Genomic DNA, 27,073 nt, shown 5'->3' with positions numbered 1-27,073 from the left:
CCCTAAACTTGCCAGCCTTGCCCTTCCATCTAACAGGAACATGCCGGCCCTGAACTCTTCCGATCTCACTTTTAAAAACCTCCCACTTGCCAGACGTCCCTTTACCTGTAAACAGCCTCTCCCATTCAACTTTTGAGAATTCCTGTCTGATGCCATTGAAATTAGCCTTCCCCCAATTTAGGACTTCAACCTGAGGACCAGTCCTATCATTTTCCATAACTATCTTGAAGCTAATAGAGTTATGGTCACTGGTCCCAAACATCAACTGACACATCAACCACCTGCCCATCCTCATTTCCTAAGAGGAGGTCGAGTGTAGCCCCTTCTCTAGTAGGGCCATCCACATACTGCTTCAGAAAACTATCCTGGATACACTTAACAAATTCTTCCCCATCTGATCCCTTAGCACTAAGGCAGTCCCAATCAATATTAGGGAAGTTAAAATCACCTACTATTACAACCCTATAATTCCTACACCTATCTGTGATTTCCCTACATATATGCTCCTCCACTTCCCTCTAACTATTGGGGGGCCTATAGTATAATCCCATCATAGTGATCACCCCTTTCTTATTTCTAAGTTCTACCCATATGGCCTCGCTAGACATTCCCCCTGGGATATCCTCTCTAAGTACTGTCGTGATGTCCTCCCTAATCAATAGTGCAACTCCCCCTCCTCTCTTAACCCCACCTCTGTCACGCCGGAAAGATCGGTACCCCGGAACATTGAGCTGCCAGTCCTGCCCATCCCTCAACCACTTTTCCGTAATAGCAATAATATCACAATCCCACGTACCGATCCATGCTCTGAGTTCATCTGCCTTACCTGTAAGGCTTCTTGCATTAAAGTAAATGCAGTTTAGCCTACCAGACCTTCCACGCTCCCTGTCCTGCCCCTGTCCGGCCTGCCTACTGGACTTGCTTGCTTTAACCTCTACATTTGCCTTAACTATCTCATCTGAGAGACACTACTACTACTTTGGGTCCCACCCCCCATGCAAGACTAATTTAAACACTCCCAAGTAGTGCTAGCAAACCTCCCCACGAGGATATTGGTCCCCCTCCAGTTTAGATATAACCTGTCAACACTCACTTTACTTACTTTTTTCAATACCTGTAGAAACTCTTGCTGTCCATTTTTACATTTCTAGCTGGCTTCTTCTCATACTCTTTCTCCTGGATTAACCTTTTAGTCATTCTCTGCCTTTCTTTATATTCTTATAGAGAGAGATACAGCACTGAAACAGGCCCTTCGAGTCTATGCTGACCAACAACCACCCATTTATACTAATCCTACATTGAATCCCATATTCCTTACCACATCCCCAGCATTCTCCTACCACCTACCTACACTAGGGGCAATTTACAATGGCCAATTTACCTAACAACCTGCAAGTCTTTGGCTGTGGGAGGAAACCGGAGCACCCGGCAGAAACCCACGCGGTCACAGGGAGAACTTGCAAACTCCACACAGGCAGTACCCAGAACTGAACCCGGGTCGCTGGAGCTGTGAGGCTGCGGTGCTAACCACTGCGCCACTGTGGCAAAGTACAGCTGGTGATACTCTGATCTTCTATCCTGTTGTCTACATCGTCCAGAGCATCTGCGGCCACGGCGTGCGGTAAGTCCAGTGCAGAGAGGAAGGAGCAGCGGAACCCTAGGGTAATAAGACCTAGTACAGAGGGGAAGCATTGAGAAAAAGGTGCCCCCGAACACGTAAAAAGCCACGACCCGGCCCCCGTTGACTCCATCGCGGAACGGCTCCTCGGCCACAACTTCAAAGCGCCTGTGGGAGATGTGCGGCTCGAAGCGCATCTGCAGCGCAATGTCGGCGAATTCCTGCTGGTACTGGCGCCCGAGGCTGTCGCCCACCTCCCGGAGGTCGCGGATGAGCTTTCCAGGCGTCAATGGTGGGAACTGATGAAATGTTTTATTACCTGCACTCCTTCCTCCCCACCCCACTTCCCCTTCCCAGCTCACCCCCCCGCACCCTCTTCCCCCACCCCCTCTCCCCCCTCGCAACACTTTCCCAGCTCCCCTCTCGCACCATCTTCCCCCTGCACCCCCTTCCCCTGCAACCCCCCTGCCCCCCTCCAGCCCCCTTCCCAGCTCCCCCTCGAACCCCCTTCCCTCCACCCCTCCCCCTCGCACCCCCTCTTCCCACTGGCATCCACCTATCCCTGAGCTGGGGCCCTAACAACCCCACTGCCTTGTGGGCATCTCGGCAGAGTCCAAGGCTAAGGGAGTAAACCCGAGCAGAAAATCCGGAGCGGAACCCCGTAGGAGGTCATGTGTCACCTTTGGCATGTTTCCGGCAGTTTCTGCAGCCATACCAGTCGTGCTCTGCACTCCTTTGGACCCCGCCAGAAAGGCCGAGAGGGGGGTTTTGACGCTTGGGCAACTCACAACCTCCATACATTCGCCCAGGCATGCGCCATGGAGAGGACACTCCATAGTCGCCTCACAGCGATCAAAACAACACAGAAGGCAGCAGTTACGGGTTATAAGTCCAGCTTAATTGGCGTAGAGATTGGGCGCCACGGGTTGCCTTTGTCGGTGGGAGAGGTCATCGCACCTCACTGGACAGCTACCGCCTGCCTCAAACCGGGCAGCCCCCGGTCAATAAGGTTCTGTCCCGCCACAGTCCACCTGCTTCAATGGGTGCTTGGAGCTCAGGGTCATTGCCCGAAAGGTGGACTGAAACACCGCACCAAACAACACGAAAAAAGGAAAGAAGGTACCAGCCTTTCGTTTTGCAAGCTGGAACGTCAGAACTATGTGTCCTGGCCTGTCAGAAGGCCTTACACAAATCAACGATTCTCGGAAGACCGCCATCATTAACAACGAGCTCAGTAGAATCAATGTGGACATTGCAGCACTTCAGGAGACACGCCTCCCCGCGAGAGGATCTCTAACAGAGCAAGACTACACCTTCTTCTGGAAGGGTAGGGATCCTGAAGAACCAAGACAGCATGGAGTGGGCTTCGCCATCAGAAACTCTTTGCTCAGCATGATAGAGCCACTCTCAAATGGCTTGGAACGCATACTGTCCATCCGACTGCTCACCGCCTCTGGTCCAGTACACCTACTCAGCATCTATGCTCCAACACTCTGCTCCCCACCCGAAGATAAAGACCAGTTCTACGAGGAACTCCATAATATCATTAGCAGCATCCCCAACACCGAACACCTGTTCCTGCTGGGGGACTTTAATGCCAGGGTTGGGGCCAACCATGACTCATGGCCCTCCTGCCTTGGGCGCTATGGCGTTGGAAGGATGAATGAGAATGGGCAGAGACTGCATGAGTAGTGTACCTATCATAACCTCTGCATCACCAACTCGTTCTTTCACACTAAACCCTATCACCAGGTTTCATGGAGGCACCCAAGATCGCGTCGTTGGCACCAGCTCAGTCAAAGAGATAGATTTTAAGAAGTGTCTTTAAGGAGGAGAAAGAGGTAAAGCTGCAGAGAGGTTTAGGGAGGGAATTCCAGAGCTTGGGGCCTAAGCAGCTCGAGGCATGCTGGAGCAATTAAAATCAGTGAATGCATAAGAGGCCAGTGGAAGTTGATTTCCTGCCCCTCAGAGGCAGCAGGAAGCATGGCCACTCGTAAACTTTCTGCCCCAGAACAGTTATGAAGAGGCCACAGGGTGACTGCCGAGGGTCAAAGGTTGAACAGCCCTTGGCTTCCATGTGGGCAGCAGGGAGAATGTTTTATGAGGGTATCACAGGAGGGAAGTGGTGGAGGCTAACATTGAAAATGATCAGAATTTGAGGCGGTAATTATCCATTATATTTTTAGCTGCCAATTTCCGCCTGAAGGGTAGTGTTAAAATCAACACCCAGGAATTGGATGTGGGCATCACTGGCAAGGCCAGCATGTATTGCCTATCCCTAATTACCCTTGAGAAGGTGACGGTGAGCCGCCTTCTTGAACCGCTGCAGTCCCACAGTGGGAGCAGAGGATAGAAAACTGGATGGAAAGTCTCTACCAGATCACTGTTATGTGTCTCCTGGTTATCAGCCTAACACCTTTGGGGCAAACACAGGGGAAAACAGAAGGTGTGTCCTCACAGGACCCTAAAATGTATGAATGCGTTTGACAAATGTACAGTCAGTAGAACGTCTAAATTTGTGAATGAGACTTGTGTGGAAAGGCAGGATGGGTTGAATGTAAGAAATAGGAGCGGGAGTAGGCCATTCAGCCCCTCAAGCCTGTTCTACCATTCATTAAGATCACGGCTGATCTTCTACATCAACTCCACTTTCCTGCACTATCGCCATATCCCTTGATTCCCTTCGTGTTCAAAAATTTATTGATCTCAGTCTTGAATATACTCCACAACTGAACATCCACAGCTCTTTGGGGTAGAGAATTCCAAAGGCTCACAACCCTTTGAGCGAAGAAATTTCTCCTTTCTCAGTCTTAAATGGTCGACCCCTTAACCCGAGACTATGGCCCCCTTAATTTTGGATTCTCCAGCCAGGAGAAACGTCCTCTCAGCATCTACCCGATCAAACCCTCTTAGAATTTTATACATTTTAATAAGATGTCGAGGTGAGAAATTCTGGTTAAAGAGACTGGCAGGTACAAATTAACTGGGTAGGTAAATTGAATTTAACATTGAGAAAGGTATAATTTTGTATATGAGCACAAAATGATCAAATATGATGAAATGTTGTGTAAAAATACCTGGGTGTGTCTGTTGAATCACGACTGTAACATCACCTTATTCTCCAACAGTTGCTAATTGCCAAGTATCAGGGTGTAGAGGCACATTTATGCAGCACAGATCTAAGGAAGCGAGGTTAACATTCAGTGAGGCTGCACAGGTATATTTTATACAGATAGCGTTACTATACTCACAAAGTATACTGAGAAGGGTTCAAAGTAACCAACAAGGATGGCAGCTAGTGTGAAATCAATGAACCAAGAAGAAAGGCTTTGGGAGATAAGTCTATTCTCATTGGGAATAAAAGGAACTAAGTGGAGTTTTGATCCAAGTTAGTTTTAAATCATGAAATGTTTCAGTGGGATGGATGTGGAGCTCTTTGAGTTGAATCAGAGAGGAGAACCAGGAGGCATGCTCATAAGCTGAGACAGCCTCAAGCTAAAAGTAACTTAAAGGGGAATAATTTTTCACTTGGTTGTTGCTACTTTTATGGAACGGGCTGCTACCTGGTACAGAGTGACTGGTGATAGTTGAAGTGGATACAGTCTTGATTCTTCAGGGAAGGTACAAAAGAAATGGGATGCACAGAGGATGCTATAGAAATAAGAAGGAGTTGTCTGTGTTGCAATATCAGATGAGAAGGTTTGTCTTGGGGCAGGGCAGCACAACATGACTATGGTGTCACCTGTGGTTTAGTTAGTAGCACTCTTACCTTTGAGTCAAAAGGTTATGAGTTCAAGTTCCACTCCAGAGAATTGAGCATAAAATCCAGGCTGCTACTCTAGTGCAGTAGTGAGTCAGTGTTGGAGGTGCTGTTTAGAGATACAGCACTGAAACAGGCCCTTCGGCCCACCGAGTCTGTGCCGACCATCAACCACCCATTTATACTAATCCTACACTAATCCCATATTCCTACCACATCCCCCACCTGTCCCTATATTTCCCTACCACCTACCTATACTAGGGGCAATTTATAACGGCCAATTAACCTATCAACCTGCAAGTCTTTGGCATGTGGGAGGAAACCGGAGCACCCGGAGGAAACCCACGCAGACACAGGGAGAACTTGCAAACTCCACACAGGCAGTACCCAGAATTGAACCCGGGTCGCTGGAGCTGTGAGGCTGCGGCGCTAACCACTGTGCCACTGTGCCGCCCTGTCTTTTGGATGAGCCACTAACTCAAGGCCCTGCCTATTCTCAAAGGTGAATGTACAAAAAAAAAATGTTGGTGTTATTGCAAAGAAGAGCAGGGCAATTATCCCTGGTCAATGTTTATTGCTCAATCGTCATCACTTAAACAGGTGATCTTTATCATTATCACATTGCTGTCTGTGGGAGCTTGCGGTGTGCAAATTGGCTGCCACATTTCCTAAATTTCAACAGTGACCACATTTCAAAAGTACTCTCATTGGCTGTGAAGCACTTTAGGATGTCCTGAGGCCATGAATGGTGCTACATAAATGCAAGTTTTTATTTTTTTTTTAATGGCTGACACCAGTAGCCTCAGAACGTGATGGAGTGGGTCCCAAATGACCATGAGAAGTCAAAGATGGAACTGTATGGAGGGATGAGAGAGTGGCCATTGATAGACAACTGGCAGGGGAGAAAGTATACAGAATTGAATGACGAGGGCTTGTGGCATCTATAACCAACTTGGTTATGACAACTGTCTAGGTTGAATGAAGTGAGCCATTGAAGTACCATTCATTAAGACGGAAGATCACTATTTTGACATGTGTCAGTATGAAGGATAAGCACAGCTCCATAGGGTCAAATGGATTTTCAATCAGTATCTCACTGTAACTTGTAACATAGCAAGACACAGTACAGTAGGAGGCTATTTGGCCCATCATGTCTGTGCTGACTCTTGTTAAGAGTTAAATAAGTAGTCACACTCCCTTGCCCTTGCACCACAGCCCTGCAAATATTTTTTTTCTTTTCATATATTTTCTAATCCCTTTTTTGAAAGTTACTATTCAGTCTATATCCAACACCCTTTCAGGCGTGCATGCCAAATCGTAACATTATTTCCATCGAGTTCTGCAGGACAGAGATAGAAAGAGTCTGAGTGGGCTCCGTGCATGGACCTGAATGACAGGGTTAGTTGGATGTGTTGAATGCCTTTTTCTCATTCCTATCTTATTTAAATTATGTAAATCAATGCTGCTGTGATTTCACTCCTACAGAACAAAGAATCATGTGCTTCACAGGCAATTATAATAAGAGAATTATTTTGCAGTTCTGAAGCAAAATTATAGGAGAATTAAGAGCCTGGTATATGTTATAATTGCAATAATTGTCATAGATGAATTGAAAAACACTACAAGCCTAAAAAGGTACTTAACTGCAGAAAAAAAGGTTTCTTCATAAGGAGTCAATGATAGCAATAAACTGTATGCTGAAATACTGAGATGCTAAGTATAGAGCCATAAATTTATGATTAAAGCAATGCTCCTGGATAGCTCAATGTTGCATCTGGGGAGCCGTCACTTCCCCAGTGGCTTAATGGAAAGCATGCTTGCTGCATCACACAGTATTGTGGCAAAAAGATCCCAACTGGTTGGTGCTGAGTTCAAAAGATCACAGCTTGGGCAGTCAGGTGGCCTCATTGTTTCCTGGGCTAGAGAGCAGGTGGAGAACTGTTACCACTCTTGGTCACCATACATTGGCTTCTGCTGGAAAGTGGGCAAGTGTAGGCATTGAGAAAAAAAACCTCCAACCTCATGTATCCCCCATTCGCCCCACTATTGCAGGCCATACCTTCAGCTATCTAAACCTTAAACCCTGGAATTCTCTTCCCAAATCTCACTTCCTTTAAGACACTCCTTAAAATCAATGTCTCTGAGGTGACTACGCCACCCATCCTAATATCTCTGTCTTTGGTTTGGTGTCAATCTTTGTTTGTGTATGCTCCCGTGAAGCACCTTTGGCCTTTTTATTCCATGATATCATTAAAAATTATTGTTGTTGTTTTTGAAGTAGCCTCACTTCTATGGTTGAATAGCCTGTTGTAGACTCACACACGAGGAATGCAGGATTGGGTGGAGTACCAGAGGCGTAAACCACAGAACCGAATCCCAGTGTGAGTTGGCAACTTTGGGAGAGGAAAGAAGCTGGAGCATGCGGGAAGAAAGAGAAATCACTCTGTGACAATACTGCAATGTAAACTTTGAAATGACTAACCACAGAGAGATATACAAGAAAGCAACATACCTCTCATGAGAGGAGTTCAATTTCACACTTCTTTGTAATTCTCATACTATAGTTAGACAGGTGATTCATGCAGTGTGGATCAGTGGGAATTGAAAAAATATTTTAGAAAACCTTGTTTCAAATAATTGGAGTCATGTCTTTGGGTGAGATCCACATGAGAGAACTGTTCCACCTGCACCTTAGTGTAAATCTAGAGGAAGGAGACAAATATTAATTAAATCATCCTCCGCACACAGTCATTCATTATAGGCAATGTGTTGCATGCCTTGTACTGTATTTCGTTGGCTTTACTTAAAGATTAGCAATAAACATATCTTTATTAAACTACCTTTCTTCTGTTATTTTCTTTTCCTCATTTCCTTTACAAAATGCATCGTCTCTTGCTGGGAGACTAAGGTAAACAAGTTATGTTACTGCAATAAAAATCTTTGGTTAGACCCCATGTGGCATGTTGAATTCAGTTCCGGGTATATAATGCTTGGAGGGGATGCAGCATAGTTTACTAGAATAATACTGGAGCGAAAAGGATTAATTTATGAGGACAGGTCGTATAGACTCGGCTTATATTACCTTGAATATTGAAGATTAAGCGGTAATTAAGGTAGTTAAGATGATTAAAGGATTTGATAGGGTAGACAGAGAGAAACTATTTCCTTTGGTGGGGGAGTCCAGAACAAGAAGGCATAAAATTAAAATTAGAGCTAGGCCATTCATGGGTGATGTCAGGAAGTGTTTCTTTGCACAAAGGGTAGTGGAAATCTGGAACTCTCTCACCCAAAAAGCTATTGAGGCTTTTGATCGATTGAGGGCAGTTGAAAATTTCCAAACTGAGATTGATATATTTTTGTCAGGCAGGGGTATTAAGGGCTTTGGTACCAAGGTGGGTAAATGGAATTGAAATACAGATTAGCCACGAACTAATTGAATGGTGGAACAGGCTTGAGGGATTAATGTCCTCCACCTGTTATGTTCTATTGTGTAACAAGAGTTTTGATACATTTTGACAATGTATAAGTGCGAGTATTAGTTATTACGTGAGCCAGAACATGAATGTCAGCAAGCTATTTGACTATGCGGGGCATCACGGTACAGCTTGATCCTCTTTTTGCCACACATCCCAGACTTTCACATTTTCTAGCTGGAATGCCTGGACAGTGACCAGGAGCAGCAACACTGGCTGATGACCTTCTTTCCTCTCTTGGCCTGGGCCAATTGTAACATTCCAAACTACAGTCCCAGCTGAGATAAGCCAACTCAGAGTGGACTGGAAATTGATTGTAGGGTGTCTGCCACGTAGCTCTTAATCTCTCATGCAACTATATAGAAATTTTGTAGGAACTAAAGGCATTTACTTCTAATTCCCATCCCAGATTGTGGACCTGGAGTTTCTGCTAGGTTGCAGTGGCCTTTTTCAATGCAATTCGCCCGAAATTGGCCAAAGTGGTGGAAAAGATCGAGGAATTTCAAGTGCAAATTACATCCAGCGCAAATCAAGTTTCCACAATCTTTTTGCTCCAACTTAACATGTATTGTGCTAGAAGCAGGCCCACCCACAAAAACTGGCCTTGTCTCTGGATCAAATTAATCACCTTGCTGTATTTTTGCTAATCGCTCCTATTTCCAGACCTTCGAGGAGCTTCTTAAAGTTAAGCTTTATTTTACACACTAAGAAACTGACTGCTATACACTGATGTAACTAGTAAATGGTGCTGTGTAGCATTTTAAAGTTATTTTCAGTTATTTAAAATCAGGTTACTCACATGTGGTGGACTAGACACTCTGATTACCACTCTTAAATAAATCAAGGAATATTTTTAATGCAAATTTTTCAAAAAATAATTGCGTTCTAAAACACTGCCTGATTGTGTTGGTTCGTGGCAGATTTTTACGCTTAGCGATATGCAAATAAGTTTGTGTGGAACCTTGAACAAAGGAACGCTTCCGAAAACTAATGCAATTTGTGTCCGGATTGTCAGTTGCACTCAGAGCAGAAACTCTTAGCCTATATGTTTTATTTGTGTACCAGCTGTAGCTCAGTTGGTAGCATTTTTACCTCTGAATCAGTCTGTGAGTTCAAGTCCCAATCCTAGAATTAAACACAACAGTCAACGTTGATGCTCCAGTGCAGTACTGTTGGAGTGCTGCACTGTCAGAGGTGCAGTCTTTTGGATGAGACAAAGCCATGTCTGCTCTCTCCGGTAGATGTAAAAGATCTCATGGCACTATTTCAAGAAGAGGAGGGGAGTTATTCCCAATGTTCTGACTAATATATATCCTTCAACCAACATCACTGATTTATCTGGATATTATCACATTGCTGTTTGTGGTACCTTGTTGTGTGCAAAGTGGCTGCTGTTTCCCTATATTACAACAGTGACTTCATTGGCTTTGGGACGTGCGGAGGTTGTGAAAGATGTTATATAATTGCAAGCTTTTCGTTCCTTTATCCTGGCTTGTGGAAAACTAACTCAACACAGATTTGGAATTGAACCTTTATCATCTGAATGGCTTGGTAACATACCATATATCTCAATTATCTATTCAGGGTTAGAACTGACTCCTGCATGCCACATTCAAAAAATTACCTTTTAGGCATTTTAGGTATGATGTGAACTGCTGACTTGTTCCGAGACTCCCATCTATCTACATTGCCCGACATTCATGTGCTAGGAGGTGGAAAAGAGTGGCCTGGTGGTACTTGTCCTCTGATTGTTTTACACTACAAACTAGTTTAGAGATACAGCACTGAAACAGGCCCTTCGGCCCAACGAGTCTGTGCCGACCATCAACCACCCATTTATACTAATCCTACACTAATCCCATATCCCCACCTGTCCCTATATTTCCCTACCACCTTCCTATACTAGGGGCAATTTATAATGGCCAATTAACCTATCAACCTGCAAGTCTTTGGCATGTGGGAGGAAACCGGAGCACCCGGAGGAAACCCACGCAGACACAGGGAGAACTTGCAAACTCCACACAGGCAGTACCCAGAATTGAACCCGGGTCGCTGGAGCAGTGAGGCTGCGGTGCTAACCACTGCGCCACTGTGCAGCTTCTTCCTCGTGTTAGGTGCTCCTTTTTTCAGCCCATCTAGCTCAGAACTTCATCAGATGAGCAACTGTGAGTTCCAAAATAGCTTCCCTCTACCTCCTTCCAAAACCAACCCTTGTTTTTTTATTTTGCACATCACTAAGATCACGTACTTCCACATCTGTAACATCTCCCGACTCTGCCCCAGCCTTAGCTCACCTGCTGCTGAAACCCTCATCCCTGCTTTTGTTACCTCTAGACATGACTATTGCAAAGCACTGCTGGCCAGCCTCCCACATTCTACCTTCATCCAAAACTCTGTTGCCGGTGTCCTAACTCACACCAACTCCAGTTCACCCCATCACCCCTGTGCTCGCTGACCTACATTGACTCCCGGTTAAGCAATATCTTGATCTTAAAATTCGATGCCTTGTTTTCAAATCCCTCCATGGCTTCACCCCTCCCTATCTACATAACCCCCTCCAGGCCCACAACCCTCCAAGATATCTGTGCTCCTCTAATTCTGGCCTCTTGAGCATCCCCGGTTTTAATTGCTCCAGAATTGGTGGCTGTGCCTTCAGCTCATTTCCCGGCGGAGCAGCAGGAGAAGGTAGCGACTCTTCGGTGGGTGAGTGAAGGCATCAGGAGCTGTGTTTTAAAAGTAAGTACTTACTGTTTTACTTACTGTTTTCCTTGTCTTTGAGTTTCTTTTGGCGCCGGAGGAACCGGAAGCTGGTCGGCAGCGAGGACTCCTGGGTAGGTATTTTCCTTAAAGGTGCGGAGCTGAGTAAACCCGAGGCACTACACATGTAGTGTCTCCCACCCATCCTCCTCCTCTAACCTAATAATAAGACCCTTTTTACCCTCCTCCTCTAACCAAAAAGGACTGAGCAGGTAAGCTATTTACTGTTTTTGTTAATATCTATAGTTGTACTTAACTAAGGGGTAATTGAATAAAAGAAATGGCAGCCAGTGTAGTGTATTGCTCCTCCTGCAGAATGTTCGAGGTGAGGGAAACCTCCGGTGGCCCTGCCGACTTCACCTGCTGGAAGTGCATCCGTCTCCAGCTCCTATCAGACCGTGTTAGGGAATTGGAGCTGGAGCTGGATGAACTGAGGATCATTCGGGAAGCTGAGGGGTTGATAGATAGAAGCTACACGGAGGTCGTTACTCCACAAATCAAAGGCAGCTGGGTAACAGTTAGAGGTGGGAAGAGGTCAGTGCAGGGATCTCCTGTGGTCGTTCCCCTCAACAACAAGTATACAGTTTTAGATACTGTTGGGGGGGACGGCCTATCGGGGGCAGGCTGCAGTGACCGGGCCTCTGGCACGGGGTCCTGCACTGTGGCTCAGAAGGGAAGGAGGGAGAATGGGAGAGCACTAGTCATCGGGGACTCGATGGTGAGGAGTACCGACAGGCGGTTCTGTGGGCGCAGGCGAGACGCACGGATGGTTTGTTGCCTCCCTGGTGCCAGGGTCCGTGATGTTTGTGATCGCGTCTTCAGGATCCTTAAAGGGGAGGGGGAGCAGCCAGAGGTCGTGGTGCACATTGGCACCAACGACGTAGGAAGGAAGGGTGGCACAGATGTTAGAAGTGAGTTTAGGGAGTTAGGCTGGAAGCTGAAAGCTCGGACGGACAGAGTTGTTATCTCTGGTTTGTTGCCGGCGCCACGTGATAGTGAGGCTAGGAATAGGGAGAGAGCACAGCTGAACACGTGGCTGCAGGAATGGTGTAGGAGGGAGGGCTTCCAGTTCTTGGATAATTGGACTGCATTCTGGGGAAGATGGGACCTGTTCAAACAGGACGGGCTGCATCTGAACCAGAGGGGCACCAATATCCTGGGAGGGAGGTTTGCTAGTACTGTTCGGGAGGGTTTAAACTAGTTTGGGAGGGGGATGGGAACCGGACTTGTAATCCAGGGACCAGTGGGTCCACTCAGAAAGACAAAGAGTGTAGTGAGGTATTGAGGAAGGTAGCACTGTCACAGAGGACAGATGGGCACGGAGAAGGGTTAAAGTGCGTATACTTCAACGCAAGAAGCATCAGGAATAAGGTGAGTGAATTGAAGGCGTGGATGGGCACTTGGGACTACGATGTTGTGGCCATCACTGAAACGTGGATAGGTGAGGGGGAGGAATGGTTTTTGGAGGTACCTGGTTATAGATGTTTTCATAAGATTAGGAATGGTGGTAAAAGAGGTGGGGGGGTGGCATTGTTAGTTAGAAATAGTGTAACAACTGCTGAAAGAATTTTCGAGGAGGATCTGCCGACTGAGGCACTGTGGGTTGAGGTCAGGAACAGGAAAGGAGCAGTCACCTTGATGGGAGTTTTCTATAGGCCCCCCAATAGCAGCAGGGAGGTGGAAGAGCAGATTGGGAAACAGATTTTGGAAAGGAGCAGAAGTCACAGGGTAGTAATTATGGGGGATTTCAACTTCCCAAATATTGATTGGCAACTCTTTAGATCGAATAGTTTGGATGGGGTAGTGTTTGTGCAGTATGTCCAGGAAGCTTTTCTGACTCAGTATGTAGACTGCCCGACCAGAGGGGAGGCAATATTGGATTTGGTACTAGGTAATGAACCAGGGCAAGTGATAGAGCTGTTGGTGGGCGAGCACTTTGGAGATAGTGATCACAATTCTGTAGCATTCACTGTGGTAATGGAGAGGGATAGGTATGTGCAACAGGGCAAGGTTTACAATTGGGGGAAGGGTAGATATGATGCTGTCAGGCAGGAACTGAGGAGCATAAGTTGGGAGCATATGCTGGCAGGGAAGGGCACGGTCGAAATGTGGAACTTTTTCAAGGAGCAGATAGTAGGGGCCATTGATAAGCATGTCCCTGTCAGACAGGGAAGGGATGGTCATGTGAGGGAACCGTGGTTGACAAGAGAGGTTGAGAGTCTTGTTAGGAAGAAGAAGGATGCGTATATAAAGTTGAGGAAAAAGGGCACAGGCATAGCTCTGGAGGGATACAAGATGGCCAGGAAGGATCTGAAGAAAGGGATTAGGAGAGCTAAGAGAGGGCATGAAAAATGCTTGGCGGGTAGGATAAAAGAAAACCCCAAGGCCTTTTACGCGTATGTCAGAAATATGAGGATGACTAGGGGGACCATAGGTCCGGTCAAGGACAATAGCGGGAGACTGTGTGTTGAGCCGGAAGAGATAAGTGAGGTTTTGAATGAGTACTTCTCTTCGGTATTTACGAATGAGAAGGGGTGTATTACTGAAGAGGACGGTGGGAAGCAGACTGGTAAGCTCGAGGAAGTGCTCGTTAGGAGGGAAGATGTGTTGGGGTTTTTGAATAACTTGAAGATAGACAAGTCTCCCGGGCCTGACGGGGTATATCCAAGGATGTTATGGGAAGCAAGGGATGAAATTGCAGAGCCGCTGGCAATGATCTTTTCATCTTCTCTGCTGACGGGGGTGGTACCAGGTGATTGGAGGGTGGCAAATGTTGTGCCCCTGTTCAAGAAAGGGAATAGGAACAACCCTGGGAATTACAGGCCAGTTAGTCTTACTTCGGTGGTAGGCAAGTTGATGGAAAAGGTGCTGAGGGATAGGATTTCTGGGCATCTGGAAAGACACTGCTTGATTCGGGACAGTCAGCACGGTTTTGTGAGGGGTAGGTCTTGCCTCACAAGCCTGATTGAATTCTTTGAGCAGGTGACCAAGCAAGTGGATGAGGGTAAACCAGTGGATGTGGTGTACATGGATTTTAGTAAGGCATTTGATAAGGTCCCCCATGGTAGACTTATGGAGAAAGTCAGGAGGCATGGGATAGTGGGGAATGTGGCCAGTTGGATTAAGAATTGGCTAACTGATAGAAGGCAGAGAGTGGTCTTAGATGGTAAATACTCAGCCTGGAGCCCAGTTACCAGTGGCGTGCCGCAGGGATCAGTTCTGGGTCCTCTCCTGTTTGTGATTTTTATTAACGAATTGGATGAGGAAGTCGAAGGGTGGGTCAGTAAATTTGCAGATGATACAAAGGTTGGTGGAGTTGTGGATACCGAGGAGGGCTATTGTCGTCTGCAAAGGGACTTGGATAGGTTGCAGTGCTGGGCTGAAAAGTGGCAGATGGAGTTTAACCCTGAAAAGTGTGAGGTCGTCCATTTTGGAAGGACAAACATGAATGCAAAATACTGGGTTAACGGTAGGGTTCTTGGGCATGTGGAGGAGCAGAGAGACCTTGGGGTCTATGTGCATAGATCATTGAAAGTTGCAACTCAAGTGGATAGGGCTGTGAAGAAGGCATATGGGGTGTTAGCGTTCATTAGCAGAGGGATTGAATTTAAGAGCCGTGAGGTGATGATGCAGCTGTACAGGACCTTGGTAAGGCCTCATTTGGAGTACTGTGTGCAGTTCTGGTCGCCTCATTTTAGGAAGGATGTGGAAGCCTTGGAGAGGGTGCAGAGGAGATTTACCAGGATGTTGCCTGGAATGGAGAATAAGTCTTACGAGGAAAGGCTGAACATTCTAGGCCTCTTCTCATTAGAAAGGAGAAGGATGAGGGGTGACATGATAGAGGTTTATAAGATGATCAGGGGAATAGATAGGGTAGACAGTCAGAAACTTTTTCCCCGGGTGGAGCAAAGCGTTACAAGGGGTCATAAATTTAAGGTGAAGGGTGGGAGATATAAGGGGGATGTCAGGGGAAGGTTCTTTACCCAGAGAGTGGTCGAGGCATGGAATGCCTTGCCCGGGGAAGTTGTTGAGTCAGAAACTTTAGGGACTTTCAAAAGGCTTTTGGATAGGTATATGGATAAAGGAGAATGATGGGGTATAGATTAAATTGTCCTTGACAGAGGACAAAGGATCGGCACAACATTGTGGGCCGAAGGGCCTGTTCTGTGCTGTATGTTCTATGATTCTATGATTCTAACTGCAAAGGCCTTAAACTCTGGAATTCACTCCCTAAACTTCTCCCCCTCTCTACCTCTCTTTTCTCCTCTAAAAATAACCTCTCTGACTAAGCTTTTGATCATCTGCCCTAATATCGCCTTATGTGGTTCAGTGTCAGATTTTTGCTTAATAACGCTCCTGTGAATCACCTTGGGACCTCTGATTTTTGTCTTATATATTAATGGCTTGGATGTGAATGTAGGGGGCATGATTAGTAAGTTTGCAGATGACACCAAAAGTGGTGGTATAGTGGACAGTGAAGAAGGTTGTCTAAGGTTACAACAAGATAGAGATCAACTGGGAAAGTGGGCAAAGGATTGGCAAATGGAATTTGACGCAGACAAGTGTGAAGTGATGCATTTTGGGAAATTAAACCAGGGCAGGACATATACAATGAATGGCAGAGCCCTGGGGAGTGTTGTTGAGCAGAGAGACCTTGGGGTGCAAGTACATAGTTCCCTGAAAGTGTCAACACAGGTAGACAGGGTGGTGAAGAAGGCGTATGGCCTGCTTGCCTTCATTGGCTGAGGCATTGAGTACAAGAGTTGGGACGTCATGTTCTTCTTTCTTTTGGGCCTCCTTATCTCGAGAGACAATGGATACGCGCCTGGAGGTGGTCAGTGGTTTGTGAAGCAGCGCCTGGAGTGGCTATAAAGGCCAATTCTGGAGTGACAGGCTCTTCCACAGGTGCTGCAGAGAAATTTGTTTGTTGGGGCTGTTGCACAGTTGGCTCTCCCCTTGCGCCTCTGTCTTTTTTCCTGCCAACTACTAAGTCTCTTCGACTCGCCACAATTTAGCCCTGTCTTTATGGCTGCCCGCCAGCTCTGGCGAATGCTGGCAACTGACTCCCACGACTTGTGATCAATGTCACACGATTTCCTGTCGCGTTTGCAGACGTCTTTATAACGGAGACATGGACGGCCGGTGGGTCTGATACCAGTGGCGAGCTCGCTGTACAATGTGTCTTTGGGGATCCTGCCATCTTCCATGCGGCTCACATGGCCAAGCAAGTACATAGTTCCCTGAAAGTGTCAACACAGGTAGACAGGGTGGTGAAGAAGGCGTATGGCCTGCTTGCCTTCATTGGCTGAGGCATTGAGTACAAGAGTTGGGACGTCATGTTACAGTTGTACATAATGTTGGTTAGGCCGCATTTGGAGTACTGTGTGCGGTTCTGGTCGCCGCACTACAGGAAAGATGTGATTAAGCTAGGGAGGGTGCAGAAAAGATTCACAAGGATGTTGCCTGGTTTGGAGGGCTTGAGTTATAAAGAGAGATTGGATAGGCTGGGTCTGTTTTCCCTGGAGTGAAGGAAGCTGAGGGAGGACATGATAGAGGTATATAAAATTATGAGAGGCATAGATAGGGTAGATAGCCAGAGTCTGTTTCCCACGGTAGGGGTGACTAAAACTAGAGGGCATAGATTTAAGGTGAGAGGGAGGAGGTTTAAAGGGGATCAAAGGGGTAAATTTTTCACACAAAGAATAGTGGATATCTGGAATGAGCTGCCTGAGGTGGTGGTGGAGGCAGGAACAGTAGCAACATTTAAGAGGCATCTGGACAGGTACTTGAATGAGCAAGGCATAGAGGGATATGGAATTAATGCAGGCAGGTGGGATTAGTATAGATAGGCATTATGGTCGGCATGGACGCGGTGGGCCGAAGGGCCTGTTTCGATGCTGTACGACTCTATGACTCGATGACATTTTATCACATTAAAGGCACCATATAAATACCAGTTGTTGTTGTTATTATTCATCCTTGCGATGTGGACAATTGCTGGCAAAACCAGTATTTATTGCCCATCCCTAGTTGCCCTGAGAAGGTGGTACTGGGGCCTGTTTCTTGAATCACGTAATTCTTTCATGCAACTGAGTGGCTTGCAAGGCAGTTAAGAGTCAATCACATTAGTGCGTGACGGGAGTCAAATCTAGGTCAGAGCGGGTAAGGACATTAGTGAACCAGTTGGGTTTTTATGATAATCCGGCAGCTTCATAGTCACTTTTGCTGAAACCGGTTCTTTTTATTTCCAGTTTTTTTTTTAAACTGAATTCAAATTCCCAAATTGTTAATCCTGGCCCCTGAATTTACCTGTCCCAGTATCAGAACCACTGCTCTACCGTAAACCACTAATGGAAGGAAAGATTACAGCTGCTGCTACTCATTCTCTCTTGGAAACTGAACCCAGGCTCTCGTGCACCAGAAAATAAAACAAAAGCAACCAAAAAAAATGAAAAGCAATTCCACTGAAGACAGTGCTTTTGAGGATGGAAGGGCTTGTGAGACTTGCCACTTTTACCCCATCTACATTACCTGGCCTGGAAACCAAGGGCCACATGCTGACAAACAGCTGCGACCATTTTCTCCTCATTGTAATTACTCATTCACAACTGCTAACAGCCTACATTGGAAGTGTATCCTGAACACAGTTCAGCAACTTTTTAGCTGTAATAAGACAGTATGTTAGGTGGTTTGTTCATCGATAATGAGTAACATGTGACTGTCAAAAAGATAACTTGTTACACTTCTTGTAAAAAGGTTTTATAATTAGCTGGTTAAAGGAGGACTATACCTCCATTGGTGAAGTCATTCTTTTCATTAAATTACTCCGTCTTCTCACTATGTAATTACTCTAAATGTAATATTATCATGACTCACAGCCATCCCTGCCTATTCCCTTCCTGGTCATCAGTTCAGATCTGCCAAGCCTTCTGTGCTTTGGGGAGCATCATTTTTTATTTAAGGTTTTGTCAATATTTTCAGAAGGGATGACAGATTGTAAAGAAGGAGAATTAAAAAAAGGCATTTATACAGCGCCTTTCATGACCTCACGCTGTCCCAAAGCAACTCACAACCGATGAAGTACTTTTGAAGTGTAGTTACTGACACAATGTCGAAAACATGGCAGTCAATTTACACAAAGCAAGGTTCCACAAACGGCAGTGAGACAGATTACCAGATAACCCTGTCTGGTGATGTTGGTTGAGGGATAAATATTGGTCAAGACTTCAACACCAACTTTCATTTACATAGCACCTTGAATGTAGTAAAGTTTCTCAATGTGCTTCATCGTAACATCATCAAACTAAATCTGACATCGAGCCACATTAGGGATATTCGGACAGATGACCAAAAGCTTGGTTTTAAAAAGTCTAAAAACAGGAGAGAGGTAGAGACTCAGAGAGGTTTCCGAAGGGAATTCCAGAGCTTTGGGGCTAGACAGCTGAAGGCAGGGCCAGTAATAGTGGAGCAATTAAAATCGGAGATGCACAAGGGGCCAGAATTGAAGGAGTGCAGAGATCTCAAAGAGTTGTAGGGTTGGAGGAAATTACAGAGATAGGGAGAAGCGAGGCTATGGAGGGATTTGAAGGCAAGGATGAGAATTTCATTGAGGAGAACACCTCTAATCTTCTTTGAATTTTGCCTTGGGATCTTTTACATTCATCTGAGAGGGCAGTCAGGGTCTCGGTTTAACATTTTTACCAAGAGATGGCAGTTCTGACAGTGCTGTACTTCTTCAGTATTGCACGGGAATGTCAGCACAGTCTCTGCAGTGCACAATGCAAGCTTCAGGTTATTCCAGTCAGAGCACTTACACCAGGTATCAGTTACTGACAGAGGAACTGTAACCTGATACACCATGACCCCAAATTCCCTAGATTCTTAAATGGTAGGATTACTCCCAATGGTGTCTTCCAGGAATGACCCTGCCGAGGTTACATGGGGTGAGAGGGAGGGCCTCTTATTAGCATAAAACAGGCATTCAAAAGTACCACTTTCAACCAGATTTGACACTTGCCTCCCCTACGATGCACCCTTCCTTCCGACTCCCACTATGGTCTGATTAACCTTGAAGGAAGGTTTGTAAAGAAAGCACATATTTTTGAACTGGGCCCAAATGCTTACTTGGTTGGGTCCCCACTGGCGGGACCCCCATGCGCCAACTTAGAGGCTGCTCCATCTGACTGAGCATACAAGAATGCCAGATTCTGTTCCAGGCTCAATCAATGGGAACTCCTTGTAAAGGAAAGACAGAAGTTCCATCCCTTTACAGAGCACTAAGGAAATGGTGGGTCTCTGCCATTTTCCCAGTGAGTTCACTGGGCTTCTGCCATCTGATATTGATGGTTCCAGATGGTTCGGGAGCAACAGGAAAAGACGAGTAAGGGTTTGAGAAGATATATCATGGAGGCACGTGGCATGGGTCCAGAGATACTTCAAGATGCCCAATACATCCACTGGTTAGCTGTCAACAGGATGGACAGTGGAAGACAGGGTTATTTTTGGAAGAAATGAAAAACATCTGCACCTCCCAACACCACTAAAACCAGATCATCTGGTTTAAGCAAGCTCATTATTTTGAATATTGTGGCTGGTAACTATTCATCGGAGAGTAATGGATAAGGAAATGCAAGAGGATATTTATCTATCTATGTACAGTTTTGCCGCATCCTGGAAGGAACCATTGAATTTAACTGGGGTCCAATAATACCCATTAATACTGGATTGTCCTGAAGTCTCCAGGAATTAACATTAATCTCCTGGGCACTGCTTCTAGCAACACATGGGAGAAAAATCAGAGGGGCCTCAAAAAATAGGTGTGCTTTACCTCATTTTCTTTGAATATTTCCATTCATTAGTTATAAAAAGAGGCTGTTTGACTGAGTGGGGAGGTTAGTGGCAGAAAACCATGTAATGAAATCTCCAGGGGTACACTGAAACTCGAGGTGGTAACCCTAGTTATACTGCTTCAATGTGTGCATCTTCTCTGGAGGTATGTTAATACGAAACAACATGGAGGCTGCAAGGTATGGAGGCTAAGACTTGACGTTTCATTCTACTGAACACCCACTCTACAACAACTGGTTTCAACCTGTTCTCTCTGTTTATCTATTTAAGCAAAGCTTGCAGATTACCGAGGTAACACATAGAGAGTTTACAACAATCCCAGCATGCTTAAAAGCCAAAATGTCAGACATTACATCCATGTTGTTGCCCACCACCTCCAGTAGTCCCTATTTTTAAACTCACAAGTAATTGTATGGCCTTTCAATAGCTACCTTTGATGTTTTTGGTAAATGTTGAATATTTCCAGGTTATGTTCCTCAGCTCAGTTGTACAATCTATAGCATGAAGGCTAATGGATATTTATTGGTGTTTTATTCAAGCAAGTAAGGGCAATTTATCAAGGACCTCTATCAGCAACCCCTGTACAGAAAGAGTCATTCAATATACTGAGCTCACAGACCTCAATGGGTGTTAAGTGGGACGTGCCAGGTCTGTATTTAAAGATGTGTAAACATTTATACATCTGCCACAACCTACCTAATTAGGTTTAGTGAGTTACATAAACATTGGAGGCTCAGCTATGAGGTTTCCTTCTATTTAGTCAACGTACATTATAAATTAACCTCCTTTGTGATCTGTTGAGACCTAATCAGAGGGAACCATTGATGAATCTCAGGCTATTTTCCATTAGGAAATGTAGGATATTCTTACAACACGTAGAGCTTGGCTGGTTCCACATTGTCTGACAGTCTGGTTAATAGGTTAGGAAGATATCCCCCTACTAGTAATGAGCATCTGGGAGAGCCATTGAGATATTGCCAACCCATGGAAGATAGATAATGTATTTGTTGGTCATGGAAGGTCTTTGCTTAGAATGAGCTAAAGTACAGAAGGTTAATCTGAGACATTTTCCTGTCTGTATGAAGACTGGAGCTTGGCAGTGAGACCTTACCAGTGGGTTCATGTGCTTAATCTTCATCTGTGAAGTGAAGATTGAGGATTACTGAAAAACGAAAGAATATTGATTAAGTACTATGATTATTCTTCTGTTTTATGGATTCCCATGGTGATGTTACTAACGGAATATGTGATTAGCCTTGGTGAGTGGCTCAATGAGGCTGAGACACACAGGACATTTGCCATTTATTTATTAGCGGCAAGTAGGTATCGCTATTAGCAAGCATCTCTGCTAAGGGATCGGAGTATTGGCTGGAACGTTTACTCTTTATTGTGGGACCAGATCTATAACAGGGGCTGCCTACATTTTTTTGGCAGGTGACTACATTTAGCAGAGCATTTGAGTCATTTGCATGAAAATGTTCATGATCAATCCAATCAGGTCAAGGCACAGAAATTTAGACAATGCCACAGCAAATGGATTTGCAAACTTTTAAAGAAGGTCTAAAGAACTGAGATCTCCTGATGAGTTAGTGGCTGGAGGCACTGCTCTGCGTAGCACAGGGTCATACAAATCAGAAGGCCTTAAATTTGAATCCTAGTCTGTGCTGGGTTAATTAATCCCATTTAATACCATTCAAAGGCAGCATAAGTAAATCATACTGAGCTCATAGCAAGTGCTGGGGAGAGTGGAAGTGGAGCCAGTACAGTCCACGTCAGTTCTCCTATGTGAGAGGGGAATGTCAAACATAGCTTGCATTTCTGATAGCCGTCCAATAACCCCTGCTGGATATGCCTGTGTGTGAACACTAAGTGAGGCCAGGGTCAGAACTGGCAGCTATTTCAATGCCAGCCCCCCATCGTGCACCTTCGTACGCATGAGCTTATTCAAAGCTCTTCTGCACAGATACTAACTCGCACCAAGTCCTATTCACCCATCGCTCCTGCGCTCACTGACCTACATTGATTCTCAGTCTGGCAACTCCTCAGTTTTAAAATTCTCATCCTTGTTTTCAAATCCCTTCATGGCCTCACCTCTCCCTACCTTTGTAATCTCCTCCCACCCCACAACCCTCCAAGATCTCTGCGCTCATCCTCAATCTTAGTCGCTCCATCATTGGTCTTCAGCTGCCCTGGCCCTGAGCTCTGGAATTCCCTCCATAAACTTCTCTGCCACCCTTTCCTCCTTTAAGACACATCTCTTTGGCCAAGCTTTTGGTCATCTGACCTAATATCTCCTTATGTCTCTTGGTATTAAATTTTGTTTGATGACACTTCTCTGAAGTGCTTTGGGATGTTTTACTACGTTAAAGGTGCTACATAAATGCAAGTCGTTGTTGCTATTAGCATAGTCAAATAGCTTGCTGAAATGACATTACGCAAGTCAATTGGGCGAGTACTGCTGGTCCATCGGTGCCTGTGCAACCAGATCGGCAACAACGAACCAATGGCCACAGGGGAGAAGGCGGCAAGTGGAAGAAAATAGGAAATGGGTGAGTAAAGGAAATTAAAACAACACACTGTGGGGTTTACATCTTGCTGAAGCTGTATGTTTGAGAGCTATCACAAAGCAGCTACAAAACTGGCAGCCATTGTTACTAGGTGGGTGTTTTCCAGCACCATTGCCAGATCCCAGAGATAAAAGTACAGTGTTGAATACCATCCAAGCCACTTCAAAAGGAACAAATTCACCACAAACTGTAAAATAATCCAATATTTTCTGCTTGAATCTGCTGACTTGAACGTACATGGGACTGAAAAAAGAGCAAAAGGACATACCTGGATTTATGTATAAGGAGGTCAACTCATGTAAAGGCTAGACAGATAAAAAAAAACGTGGTATGAAACAAGTTGACTATGGCATACATTCAGTGTATGCACACATAGATTATATAACTTACATATTTTGTGGGTATAAAAATGTTCATTAATTATTGCACAGCTTAATATATGTGGAAGTGTGAATTATGCATCAGCTATTAGGGTGATTATCTTTTATTTTTGAGATTTTAAAGCTGCATGGGGTTGCTTGGTAGTGTAACTTTGGCCTCTGTGATCTACATCCAGACTGATGGGATGAATGTTTCTTTGCTCTGACAGATGTAGCAGGCTGAAGTTGGGGCAGTTGTAGCTCAGTCCCTAGTGGGATGCAAGTCCACAGCACAAATTGCTGGTAATTTGACACTAATTAGCAGTAAATTGACAATATCTCTCAGAAAGGCTACAAAGACTGATGTGGCTCATGTAACTGTTGCAGTGGGCCAGTAAGGGTTATTTTCTGAGATTGCTGTAAGGCCATGCTTTTAGGGCAAAGGGAAAGAAAATATAAACACACCTTCGAGAACCACTTTCAAAATATTGATACAACAACTTGCGTTTGTATAGTGCCTTTAATGCATTAAAATGTCCCAAGGCACTTCACAGGAGTGGTATCAGTGGTTGGTCTCCCAGTTTCTCTGTGCTCCTGTTGTCTTGTCTCTTGTCATGTGTTTCCAAAAAAATAGTCAAAGGGGAAATTGGGATTGCCAGCAGATGTAACATGCCACGTTCATCTATAATTTGCATAGAATTAACAATACAGAAACAGGCCATTTGGCTTAATGAGACTATGTATGTCTTTGTGCTCCACACAATCCTCCTCCCATTCTATTTACTTCATCCAACCCTATCACATCTTTCTATTCCTTTCTCCCTCATGTGTTTATCTAGCTTCCCCTTAAATGCATCTACACTATTCCTGTCAACTACTCCATGTGGTAGCAAGTTCCACATTCTCGCCACTCTCTGGGTAAAGGGATTTCTCCTGATTTCCTTATTGCATTTATTTGTGACTGTCTTATATTTATGCCCCCACCCCCCTCCTCTTCACAAGTGGAAATGTTTTCTCTACATCTACCCTATCAAAACCTTTTCATAATCTTAAAGACATCTATAAGGTCATTCCTCAGCCTTCCTTTTTCTAGAGAAAAGAGGCCCAGCCTATTCAACCTTTCCTGATAGATCTGGGTTAACATCATCTGATATTCAAGCAAGTTATTATATACACAACCCACACCCAGAGCACACAGCTTACATGTTAATTGCAAAGAACTCTGCACAATACATATTAATGCCCTGCTATATAGAATACTATTTAAAGGGGAAGTATCTTCACCTGACACATGGAATGGAGTTCCCAGACCATGGGGAGTCCTGGAGGACACCAGAACTTGGTATTCATTGATTTATTAGTAATGTTTTCTGTTGCTGCATACTGATTAAAGATTTTTTCTGCAATAACAGCACTGTCTTCCCTTGGGTTAGCTGACACGCTGGCCCCGATAATAACAAGGAGATGGGAAGGGTGCGGGGTTGGGGGAGGGGGAGAGGTTTACCAGCCAGGAAACCCAGAATACAGAGATCCAGATGAATTTAATGGCAGGACCTGATTTTTAAAAAATTCTACTTCCTGGTTGCAGCCAGAGAGATTGAAAGCTGGGTGCCTGTTGAATGGGAAGACCTGGGAGCTCAAAGCTACAGCTAGAGATAGACACCGGTTAGACAGTAAGTGATCACATAAGGTGGGTCAGACAGATCGCGATGGGGGGTTGGGGGGGGATGTGAGTGGTGGGGTGGATGGATCCCCACCCATTCAGACAGTAGGTCAACATTTGCAGAAGATTTTTTAAATTTAGAGATACAGCACTGAAACAGGCCCTTCGGCCCACCGAGTCTGTGCCGACCATCAACCACCCATTTATACTAATCCTACACTAATCCCATATTCCTACCACATCCCCACCTATCCCTATATATTTCCCTACCACCTACCTATACTAGGGGCAATTTATAATGGCCAATTAACCTATCAACCTGCAAGTCTTTGGCACGTGGGAGGAAACCGGAGCACCCGGAGGAAACCCACGCAGACACAGGGAGAACTTGCAAACTCCGCACAGGCAGTACCCAGAATCGAACCCGGGTCCCTGGAGCTGTGAGGCTGCGGTGCTAACCACTGCGCCACTGTGCCGCCCCTTAATCTCAGATTCCTGAGATTAAGTCAACATTTGCAGGAGGGGGCTTTCCACATAAGGAAACGTATGTTAACTATTGTTTTAACATACAACAGTCTCTTTTTAAAAATTCTTTCATGGGATGTGGGCATCGCTGGCAAGGCAAGCATTTATTGCCCATCCCTAATTGCCCTTGAACTGAGTGGCTTGCTAGGCTATTTCAGAGGGCAGTTAAGAGTCAATCATATCGCTGTGGGTCTGGAGTCACATGGAGGCCAGACCAGATAAGGATGGCAGATTTCCTTCCCTAAAGGATATTAGTGAACCAGATGGGTTTTACGACAATCGATGATCAATTCATGGCACCATTACTGAGACTAGCTTTCAATTCTAGATTTTTAAAAATTAATTAATTGAATTTATCCAAAGGGCTCGGCTGTTGAAGTCCCTACCCAGTGTGAAAGTGAGCCATGAAAACCATGTAGAAACCAGATTCAATCTCCAGTCTGTGCTGAGTTAGCAGCCGGAGTTACAACATGGTCCTTACAATTAGGCTCCATGCCTCTGGCTACAAAAAAAGACAGTCAGGTTTCCTGGTCCCAATCACCCTCCCCTGGATCCTGTTGGATAATGTGTGTATGTGTGGACATCAGGGCAATATGATGCTTTGCCAGGTGAGCACACAGGAAATTTGGCCATTCTGATGAAAGGTCAATGACCTGAAACGTTAACTCTGCTACTCTCTCTGCAGTTGCTGCCAGACCTATCCTTCAATTACTGGCCAACTGGGACATCACTGGACCTCCCATCCCTCTGCATGAGTCCGCACCATGAGGGGAAGAGAATTGAAAAGGCAAAAGAAAGGTTGTTCACAAGCAGTGTGAAGGCAGACATTTTGTTTGGGGGTATGGGGGGCGGGTGGGGTGGGGGCAGTGGCAGTGGGATGGGTGGTTGGAATAAGAGACACAAAGAGGAGGAACAAATTAAAAAAATTGGAAGAGCTGTCAAAGAAAGCAGAAATAAAGAGATTGAGTGGAGTATAGCATTCATTAAAAAAAAAAGTCATCTGTTTTGGTCTTTTTATTGGCTCTGTATGTTCATACTCTATCTGTTACCATTTGCCAGAAAATAAGTAATAGATTCATTAGGATGACATTGATACAAGGAGGGGGAAGGGGAGGGAGAAATCAAGATTTAAAAGCACCTTGCATTTAAACGGAATTTGCATATAAATGGTTTTGACTGTGACAGCAGCATTTTGGGACAAATGATTCTATTCTCAATAAACTGGACTGTGCCTGACAAGCATGTTGCTTCTTATGACAGGTGCAGTGTGAGAGTCCTGGGTTAGTTTCAATCTGGAAGTAATGTATGACCTTTGATCTTGTCTGCACCCAAATGAATTAAATATATAATTTTTAAATTTAGAACCAATTTTCTCTCTCCACTCCCCGGAAGGTGTTGGCTCATTGCTGGCATAAGGTTGCAAAGATTCCAGTGTCTCTATTGTGGCTTTGACTGAGTGGCCATCATTCATAGAATTCACAGCACAGAAGGAGGCCATTCAGCC

The sequence above is a fragment of the Heterodontus francisci genome, chromosome 30 (assembly GCF_036365525.1).
Source record: "Heterodontus francisci isolate sHetFra1 chromosome 30, sHetFra1.hap1, whole genome shotgun sequence".
Classification (NCBI taxonomy): Eukaryota; Metazoa; Chordata; class Chondrichthyes; order Heterodontiformes; family Heterodontidae; genus Heterodontus; species Heterodontus francisci.
This window is presented reverse-complemented; position numbering follows the sequence as displayed.